The sequence below is a fragment of the Octopus bimaculoides genome, chromosome 4 (assembly GCF_001194135.2).
Source record: "Octopus bimaculoides isolate UCB-OBI-ISO-001 chromosome 4, ASM119413v2, whole genome shotgun sequence".
NCBI lineage: Eukaryota > Metazoa > Mollusca > Cephalopoda > Octopoda > Octopodidae > Octopus > Octopus bimaculoides.
In genome coordinates, this window is record NC_068984.1 from 88,484,723 (window position 1) to 88,496,080 (window position 11,358).

Consider the following 11,358-nt stretch of genomic DNA (forward strand, 5'->3'; position numbering starts at 1 on the left):
AAGTTAACTGCTTGCATATGTTACACCAGGCCCGTCGCTAGATTTTGGGGCTTGTAGGGGGCGAGTTTCAGAATATTGCGGTTGGGCACTAATATGTATTGCAGGAAGATTTTTCTAAACTGTATTTCTCAATCTGAGGGTGCACCATTGAATAGTGAGGGTGAAGTACCGTCCAGTTCCCCCTTTCCCCTTAGCGACGGGCATGGTTACACAAAAATGTATGTATGTATGTGAGGGGCTGAAAAGTTTGTAGGCTGACAATGAAGGAATGATGCTAGAGCTGTGAAATCTTGGATGCAATAATTTCAACACTTCTTATGAATAACTGCGTGGTTTCTTTCCAGGTAAACTCACCTGATTGTTCAAAGAAGACCTCAAAATTAACTTTTTGCAACTTTTCTTGAAAATCGATAAAATTTAGCATCGCAGACTTATCAGATACCTACAGAGAAATGGTTCAGACCGAAAGACATTCAAGCTGACATGCTTGTTACATTAGGGGATGATAATCCAACTTTATCAACAGTGCTAAAGTGGGCAGCTGAATTTAGGAGGGGAAGGGAAAGTCTTGAAGATGACTCAACACCTGGACGTCCTGAAACTGCCACCACTGAGGAAAATATTGATCGTGTTCACCACATGGTGACTGGTTATAAATCAAATCGCCAATACTATTAGCATATCCTGCGAGAAAGTTGAGAATATTCTGCACAATGAATTTGGCATGAAGTAAGTAACTGCTCAGTGGGTACCACGTCTTCTAATACCTGATCATATCATAGGAAGATTTGACATTGTCTGAAGCAGATCCAGCTGGTTTCCTAACCCAAGATGAGAGTTGGGTTCAGCACTTTGAGCCAGAGACGAAGAGACAATCCATGTAGTGGAAATACCCCTCCTTACCTGCTCCAAAGAAGGTAGTTTCATCTGCAGAGAAGGCGATGGCCCCAGTTTTTTTTTTAATGCAAAAAGGCATTGTGTTTATTGACTATCTTCAAAAGGGTCACACCATCAATGGAGAGTACTGTGCCAGCTTACTAAGGCAGTTACAAAAGGCTATCAAGACCAGACGGACAAGAAAACTGACGAAAGGGGTCTTGTTTCATGAGGACAATGCTCTAGCACACACGTCTTCGGTTTCAATGGCCGCTGCGTGTGACTGGCTTTGAGATGATTGATCAGTCTCCCTTTTCTCCTGATTTGGTTCCATTTGGCTATCAGCTGTTTCCCAACATGAAAAAATTCTTGGCTGGGAACCAGTATTGCAGTGATGATGACGTCATATTTGCATTTGATGACTTTTTTTATTAACAGGATGAAAGCTTCTCCACGAATGGGATCCAAGCACTGCAATACCGATGGAAGAATTGTGTGGATCGCAAGAGGGACTATGTTGAAAAATAAACCTCATTTGGCCACATTTCATGAGAATATCTTAATCAGCTCATGAACTTTTCAGCCGACCCTCATATGTATGTGTATATATGCATGTTTGTGTATGAGTGTACATACGTATGTATATAAATAGGTAACTAGGCATGTACATGTAAGTGTGTGTATGAGCATGCGCGGACGCGTGTTTGTGAAGGCTTATTTTCTGCGTTTAGTCAGAAAAAAGCGTTGAAGTTTGTGGTCATTTCCTGTCAACAAATCGTCTGCTAGTTCCGCGCTTTCAAAGACGTATTAGAATAAAAAATCTCTCCCTTGAAAAACGGGCAAGAGTTAACGAAAGGAACAAAGTCTCACCAATTTATCTTCATCTTACTTATACTAGTGTAAGGATTCAAGCCTTAACTGCAAGATATTCAATTAGGGATCACGAGTGAGCCACCAGTTTCACATCACTGATCTATAAATAAACCAATCAGCGTGAAGTTGTTTGAGTGACATGGCTCCTTGTCTTCCCCTTTTTAAGACAGAAGGGATTGCCGCTATTTCTGGCAGGTAGGACGCCCATAAACGGCCTCCGACTTTCCTTACTGGTTCCTTAGATCAATAAAACTTGTGATATACAGAGTAACTCGAAATTCTGTGAAAACACGTGGCTTAATAGTTAGGGTATTCGACTCACGATTGTGAGGTCGTGAGTTCGATTCTCAGCGATGCGTTATATCCCTGAGCAAGACACTATTTTTCACTACGCTAAGGTGTCTGTGAAGTGCTCAACCACTGACAGTTGATTTCACGAGCAGACTGGAACCTTCGTCGTCGTAACCGACAGAGTGCCAGTCAATTCAAAATTGCCTTTAGAACTCATTTCTGGACAACATACGTACCGGGAAGAATGTATATATATTTTCTTTTTATTGAACATTTAATATCTTATTTAACATAAGATTCAAAATGTTCACCACCATGCTCAATTATAATCGCCATTGTTTTCCAACTGCTAAAATCGAGTCAGTCAAAAACACTGTGGTTTGAATTTTTCATCATTTCTTCGTTCTGAAGACCTGATCAAGAAGATGGCTCCAAAAGAAGAAATCTAAGGGAGTGAGACTAGAGCTTCTAAGTGGCTAAAAGATCAGCCCTTCTCTACCCTCCCAACGTCTTGGTGCATTAAGGAATTATCGTGTTTTCTGACCTGTGTGGAGTCGCATCACCTTTGCTGTAGAAAACTGCTCGAGAATATTCTCAACTTTTTTTATGAGGTACCAAAATATTTTTCAGAGCCTCTTGTAGATATTTATTATCATAGTGGTATATAAAAAAAAATAAAATACAAAATAAATTTGAAAGGGCATGCAGAAGACTCTTTTTGTGTAACCATGCCCGTCGCTAAGGGGAAAGGGGGCACTGGACGGTACTGCACCCTCAGATTGAGAAATACAGTTTAGAAAAATCTTCCTGCAATACATATTAGTGCCCAACCGCAATATTCTGAAACTCGCCCCCTACAAGCCCCAAAATCTAGCGACGGGCCTGGTGTAACATGCAAGCAGTTAACTTTTGATGATTGAAAGCAAATGATCAAATGTTTCGTGAAATTTTTTGTAACCATATTCGCTGTTAAACTTGTTGATAATGCTCCCAACGCCAAAAGTAGCTTCAATGCATTCAATGGTAGCGTGTATCACTGGCCATTGAGTCAATAGCGACATTTTCACACATCACTATTTTTATTATCGTCAGACAATTTATGAACCATTGACAAATGAAAACTTTTTATTTCATTAGATTTTAGACATCTTTGAATAAAGCTACAGGAGAAAGAGAACACACCTACGATGACTGCTGTATTGAACCGAGTGAATTTTTGTTGAGAATGAATGAGCCGTGTTTCATTGGGTTTAGGTGCAGGCATGGCTTTGTGGTAAGAATTTTGCTTCCCAAATACGTGGTTCCGGGTTCAGTTCCACTGTGTGGTACCTTGGGCAAGTGTCTTCTACAACAGCTTCTGGCCGACCAAAGCCTTGTGAGTGGATTTGGTAGGCGGAAACTAAAAGAAGCCCATTATATAATATATATATGTGTGTTTGTCCTCCACCACCGCTTGACAACCGGTGTTGTAACTTAGCGGTTCAGTTAAAGAAACCGCTAGAATAAGTACTTGGCTTTTAAAAATTAAGTACTAGGGTCGATTCATTTTATTTAAAAAATTCAAGGATGCTACAGCATGGCCGCAGTTTGACAACAAATAAAATATATGTATATCTTTTATCCATTTACCTTTTACTTGTTTCAGTCATTAGACTGTGGCCATGCTGGGGCACCGCCTTAAAGAATTTTTAGTCGCATGAATCGACCCCAGTACTTTTTTTAAAGCTTGGTACTTAGTCTACCGGTCTCTTTGCTGAACCTCTAAATTACGGGGAACGTAAACACACTAGTTGTCAAGCTGTGGTGAAGAACACAGACACACACACGTATGCATGGAGAGAGAGAGAAAGAGAGAGAGAGAGAGAGAGAGAGAGAGAGAGAGAGAGAGAGAGAGAGAGAGAGAGAGAGAGAGAGAGAGAGAGAGAGAGAGAGAGAGAGCGAATAATCGATCCTAGTACTGGACAATTTATTTGTCTACACCGAAAGGATGAAAGGCAAAGCTATTCTAGGCAGGATTTGATCTGGTAGTTTAGCACACCGGAACGAAAACGGCAAAGCACTCAGTCCGACGTTTTCAAACTCAGGGTGTAGAAGGAAGAAATTAGCGATCAGAACGTCTTTAATCTGCTTTGTGCACCGTTTTATTCAGATTTTATATCATACTCATGTGAATTTCGGCCTTACCCCATATGAAGAAACAACAATGAAGAAACTACTGTAAATCATCTCGAACAGAATATCTTCACTGCCATCTCAAAACTTGGCATGAAACTTGAGATGACTTTTAAAGGAGCGGAAATCAAAAGTTGTGACATGTATTTTCAAAGAGCATTAACGACATATCTGAACTAAAATGCCTACACAAGGAGCTTATCTCTCGTATTTATCTGACAGCAGTTTAATTATGATTTCTGAAACGACCTCAGACCTTTTTTTTTTTAGACACAGTAGTGTGTGTGTATATATATATATATATATATATATATATAATACAAAAAATATATATGCATGTATACACACATATATGTATATACTTTCATCTACATGTGTATATAGATGCATATCAGGGTACAGGACGTTAGAACAATGAACTACAGACAACGGAACGAACACATAGGAAAACACAAAGCCACTTGGAAGTATTCATCAGCTGCCTCTCTCTCATATATATAAGAGAGAGAGAGAGAGAAAGGAGGGGGGAAGATAAAGAAATAAATAGGATATTCTAATGTTTATATCTGTGCTAAGAACAATGTGATGTAATGAAAACAGAATTGCAGATACGAATCGAAAAGTCTCTACGATTCGACTCTTCCAAACGCATTCGTGGATTTCTTCATATTTATTGCATGGAATTTTGTTAGAGAGGGTAGTTAAAGTAAAAATTCCAGCATTGCTCTCATTTATCAGATATTTCGTAAACAAATTCAAAAGCATTTTGGAAAACGAAAACAAAAAAATGACACTCCCATTTGAATGTATATTTACGTTTCATGTACATATTTCAGATTTTTTTCTCTATTGGCCATATTGTTAAGCATTAGGTACAGAGACATCCTAAACTATTAAAAATTGAAGAAAACCCTTACTGGTATAAAGATAAGGTTGTGTGCTTAACTTCACAAGAACGCCACCATAATACAACCTAAAGTCGTGCAAGCGGAGGGGAAGGTTAAGCTTCCGAGAACTTTTAAAATATACTAATTATTCAGTTGTCAAGATATTAATAGAAACAGAATACGGTAAATTGGTTTTCTGTAATTATATATTGTTCATTACTGACAATTCAAAATGACTGGCAAAAAATGAAATGACATTTGTAAACCATAGCATAAACAAGCATAGAAAACCAATTATTTTATCGTATTCTTACTTCATAAAATGAAATGCATACACCCAGAGACCAAACTACAAGTTTATCACTTTCCATATTCAGAATATTAAACAGTCAGTTTGTCTTGTACCGTTGTTGTTCGTACATGGTGCAGTCATCAAAGGTACATTTTAAAACAATTTGCTAGAATTATACTTAAATTAGCAGCAGTATAGCTTCAGAATTAGAGGGCACTGCCACTGACTTTTGCAGACCATCACAATACCTGTAAGAAACTATCGACAGGAAAGAAGTCTAGAAGAGTTTGTTAGGAGACAGTGAGGATGAGATGTTGGTAAATGGTGCACAACTTGCTAGATTAGAGAAGCCGAAATGTTGACAGTAAATGTTTAAAAGTCAGGCAGAACGAAGATACAATGCATCGATGTATTAATGAGTGAAGGTTCGTCAGTCATTTTTAATAATCACCTGATAATTATCTCACTGGAATTTCAGTTCTTCACTTAATATAAACAAAAATTATCAAGTATTTTCCAGACTACTTACAAAATTCTTTTGGATAACACCTTTAAAATATCGACTTTAAGGTGTAATGTGATTAAAAACTTCACTTATGGTAACAGGGTGTGTAACGCCTCAAAGAGTTAAACATTTCGACCTTGTCCTCTGATTGGGCTTTCATTGGAGACAAGAAATAAAGGAAGAAAATCCCCAAAGAAACCATGTCAAGTGGCATCAATGAGGTTAAGCTTTTACTTTGGTCAACTAAATTCACACTCGCCATGAACAGTTCTTGCCAGGAAGACAGTTGCTGTTCCTCGGGAGATTGCTGCTAGTAACTTGAAAATGATAGCAATACTAATATTAAAAAAGTGCATTTTAATACAAAACCGATTTCCTGACTCAGGTACTCTGAACAATGTGGAATACACATTTATCTGAAATGGCAAACCCGAAAAGGGACCTAGAGAATCAGGGGATGGATTTGCCACATGAAAGAACGTTGTAGATTAAACGCTTTCAGCAGCTACTCCATTCGCCAGGGGATATAGGCTGCGTGACACTTGCCGATATCCACCAAATACACAGTAGATTCAATCGTAAATAAGATGCCAAGAGATGAGTTATTATTTCATTGGGGGGAAATCTGTTTAACGGAAGGTAGAGTACACTGCAGCAGAGTTGATATGGTCTTCTACTTCTGACAACTCCAGGATAAATGCATAAAACAGGACAGGTTCATGTATGTGGTATTTGTTGACTTCATAAAAAGGTATTTGATACTAAGGACTGTCCAATGACAACTATTGAGAATTCGTGAGAATTTCACATATATGATGTAGCTAATACACACTACTGGAATGATAACAATTGTAAAACATGCAGGGAATACATCAGGACGTATTTGCTCTCACTGTGTTAAATAGGGGTATGTACTGGTACCTATACTGTTTCCCAAATCTTTCTCACAGCATTGCTAGAGGTATTCCACAATCTTAAGGATGGAGTTTATATGTTCCAGACTTCTGACATCACCACTTAAGAACAAAACGTGAACCACCAGAGCCTTGTAAAGAGAACTACGGCATATTAGTCACTCAGAGGATTATGGATGTATTCTCCAATGCACTTTAAACATTTGGTCTTGAGATAAAACAAAAAGGACAGAAGCCTTATCCTATTCAAGTCCTTTACCAACACGTATATCAGAGATGACGGCATTAATCCGGAAACTGTATCTTGGCAGTACAATATTGAAAGATGGACGGATTGACACAAAACTAGAAATGATCATAGCAAAAGCAAGAATGGTTTTTGATTATTGTGTCTATGGATGTAGAAAATCAAGTTTCACCAGAATCAACTGCAAGATCTAGAGTAGTCGTCCTATCAATTGTTTTGTATAATATTAAAAACCTAGATATTGTACAATGAACTACATGATAAAACGTGATCAATTAATAAAATCTTCTGGAAACATAATTCCTAACAGTGAAATAACTAGGGCGACAAAGATAGTCAAATGTGAAAGATATAATTGGGGAAAACTTATGTTGAATGGGACGTGTTACACAACTTATCATCTCAAAAACCGCCCAAGCAGATCTTGAACTCAATTGCTTAAAGGGTAAAGGAAATGTGACAGTGTTCTGTTGTAATCTTACCAGTTTGAATTAAACCCAATAGCTTTTTGTGGTAAAGTGTTTAGTCAATAGCATTGACTCCAGCGCTAAACTGGCACTTTATTTCACAGACCCTGGAAAGATGAAAAACTTGATCTTGACGGAATTTGAATGCAGAATGTAAAGAGCCAGAAGAAATACCACAAGGCATTTCTTCTGATGCTCAAAATCATGCAACAGCTTCTTGCTGCTGTTACTTGCTGTTTAATCCATTTTGACTGTGAAGGAAAAAGATTTAACTGTTTCTTTATATGTCATGTCTTTCAGATACAAGCAAAAATAAAACAGAAAATACCTTGTCTAGAAAAAACTAATTGATAAGCTATTCATTCTTAAAACCCCAAAATATCTGCACTTGTCATAACTGTGGGTTTTATAAAGTTCAGTAATGTGTTAGCATCAGTAAATTATGCATTAAAACTTTTCACATGATTTTCTTTTTATATAAATTATTTCTTTAACTGAAGTTGCAGATTTTACAGCACTTACATGCAGACAATGTTCATTAGCTTAAGAATTATTAAGACATAAAACATATTTTTGATCCATGTTTCTTTAGATTCCAAATTTTATCCAAAGTCAGTTCATTTCTTTTCTAATTAGGTTTGAATGGAACAAATGGTACATCAATGCATCACAGTTTAACCAAATGATTCTATTAGATAGACAGGCAATATTTCCCAATACCACAGCCCAAATTATAGCATTTGATGTAGTAGTAGTTGTACTAGACATTATAGGAACAACTTCAGTAAAATGTTTTGCTATTAACTTTGCCCTCTATATCTTGGTAGTCAACAAAATCTAAATCAATACTTAATATAGCTTTGTGTCAAAGAAAGATATTGAAATTAAATGACCCACATGAGAGAGAGAGAGAGAGAGAGAGAAAACCCAAAGAGTTGTAAAAATGAAATGAACATTTATTTCAAAAACATAAACTATGTGATATGTTGCCAACACCATACTATCTATATGATGTGGGCTAAGAACAGGAATCTGTTAAATTAACTATAATAATTGTTTTTTTATTTGTTTGAAAACAAATTCAAATGATATATCCCAAAGAGTAAACTTAAATCTATGGATGACACATGGAAAACACTATGATAGTTATGGCAATAATCTGTTTGTGGAATGAAAAGTATGGCCACAACCATTTCACAATAATAAAAAAAGATAAAACAGTAACAAATGACAAGAGAAAAAGAAATCAAATATGGAGAATAAATAAAAAAAAAAGTTTAACATGATGATCATAGATATATTGATATTGGTTTGTATTCTTCAAACAATGGAAGTTGGTTCATGCATTCAATTTAAAATGAACAATGGCATTTATTGAGTCCTAAGTTAACTTTGTTGTTTAATCCCCAGGTTAGTTCAGTCCTGACAGGACAGACTTATTAATACATTCCAGCCATAACCATCCCGTCTAGAACTACACAATCCAGTGTGTTGCATCTATTTCTGTTTATGGGGTACAAAAATAGATATTACATGGAAACATAGATAAACTTATCAACATGGCTTCTACATCGCAACAATATAATGGAGAAACATCCTAAAAATGATCAAGGATCCTGCAGGCATTTTAGTGACCAGAATATCTCAATCTCTCACTAAATAAATTGTTCTTCAACTTGATGAACTGTCTACAAGCAGCTGAAGCACTATCTCGTACCAGGCTGTAATCTATATCATACATGACATACTCTGTTGTCAAATGCTTCACCAGGCCCCAAATTCCTGGGCCAAATTACTCTTTTATCCTTCAATGGTCACTAGAATAAGTTCTGACAATTCCAACTACCTCATTCCTGTATTGGGCACAGTTACATTCCATATGAAAGACATTAGCAAATTACTTCCTATGTGTTTATTGCAAGTTGACCTTAACTCTAGTTACAGTAACATAGTTGTAATATATTTCATAACCATCAAGTGTGACATCCCTCTTGTCAGTAGTGCTACCAAGCAGTTCAAAGGCTTTGAGATTAGTCCTCCTCATAAGACTAAAGATCCTTGTCTTCTGGGCATCACTAAATATCAGAAGCATTATGAAAATAAATGCTTGTACAACTACAGACTAAGAGAGAACTTTACAGTGAATAAACATAGTAATGTAAAGAACCAGATCTTAAGAAACAGATAATAAAGATACTGAATATCAGTATGCTACTACTAAGACAAGAACTTTGAATTGATTCTCAAGACACACAATTACCATGAAAGATTAAAAAAAAAGACAGCTAACATGACGAATAAAAGGAATTATTTTTTTTAAATAAGTTTCTTTCCTGATTTGCGCTTCATTAGTAGACTACTAAGATGAAGAATATGCCTCAATATGTGCAATTCTAATTTAGTAGTTGATATATCTGTTGCCATTGGTTATATATATATATGTCTGTCTTCTAGTATCCTGTTGTAAATCACAAGGGAAAATTTCTTTCAATGAAATACTATATTGCTGAGGTAGCTACTGGCAGTAGTTGACACACTACTATAATTACTGCTTTTATAGACTGTTTCTTCTTTTTTCTTCAGACTTTGAAAACAAGTTTCAAACAGACAACAGTAGATCAGAGCTAATTAAAGACAGACAGTTGTAATTAGATTCAATCATAACTAGAGGGGAACTTTAAAGTAGAAGTCTTTATACAAATTGACAAGGAATTCCACCTCTTAATATTAGATCTGTCCACAAAGAAAACTAAACTAAAAGATGTCTAATACAAAAGAAATAAATTAATGAAAAATGTGAATGATCAAATTAACACAAATCTCACTAACCAAGAAGTAACAGTTCTTCTGCAATTAGTTCAAATACATAGTTCCTACATAATTAATGTACTTGTCCAACACTACAGACATTTATTTAGAAGGAATTTAATAACAGTGTAGGGGAGCTAGCAAAATCTTACTTGGGCAATTCAGAATGATCCTTAACATAAAAATTGCAATATACTCCCACCAAATAAAGAATATAACAATGCTGAAATGAGAATATCCATAGATGATAGACTGATATTAATTTTCAATAGGTCCAAGTTGTTCAAACTGAGCAAGCCGTGGAAAGACTTACATTTATTTGGTCATCAACCAGTTACTAGTTACATGTAAAAGTAATACACACACACACACATTTCTATATATATAGAACATAAAATGTCTACAGATACAGACATACACACAAATTCTCAATTTTCTAAATCTGAAGGAACAAGGAAAGTTAAGATCTCAAAAAAGACAGAAAATAAATAGGAGTGAGAAATAAAGCAGATCAATGCAAGAGTGGTCCAAATTAGTTCAAACTAAACTTAAATCTAATTAAAACATTAATGAGAAACCTACCTGCACAAAGTGTTAAGTAGAATCCAAACACAGACAAGCCTTGATATCCAATAGCAGATTTTTTAAATAGAGTGAAAACAGAGTTCTATATCACCTGTTCATGACAGATCTCCATAATATATAAACATGAAATCAGCCAGTATATTTCTTAACGCAAAAGATAACATTTGGCACAATTATTTTCATATCAAGAATTATTCTTTTGGCAACTCAAACACACATTATCATAGAACATGAACAAGGGTAAGGCAGACAATGAAAACTATGTAGAAACCATGTTACATATATGTTTACATTTTGAACTAAGTGAAACCTTGCAAAGATAAAGAGTGGATACCCTCTGTGATCAGTTACTTTATACATGCATATTTTGTATTGTTTAAAATATAACCATGTAATTCTAAGTTAACTATATATATATATATATATATATATATATATATA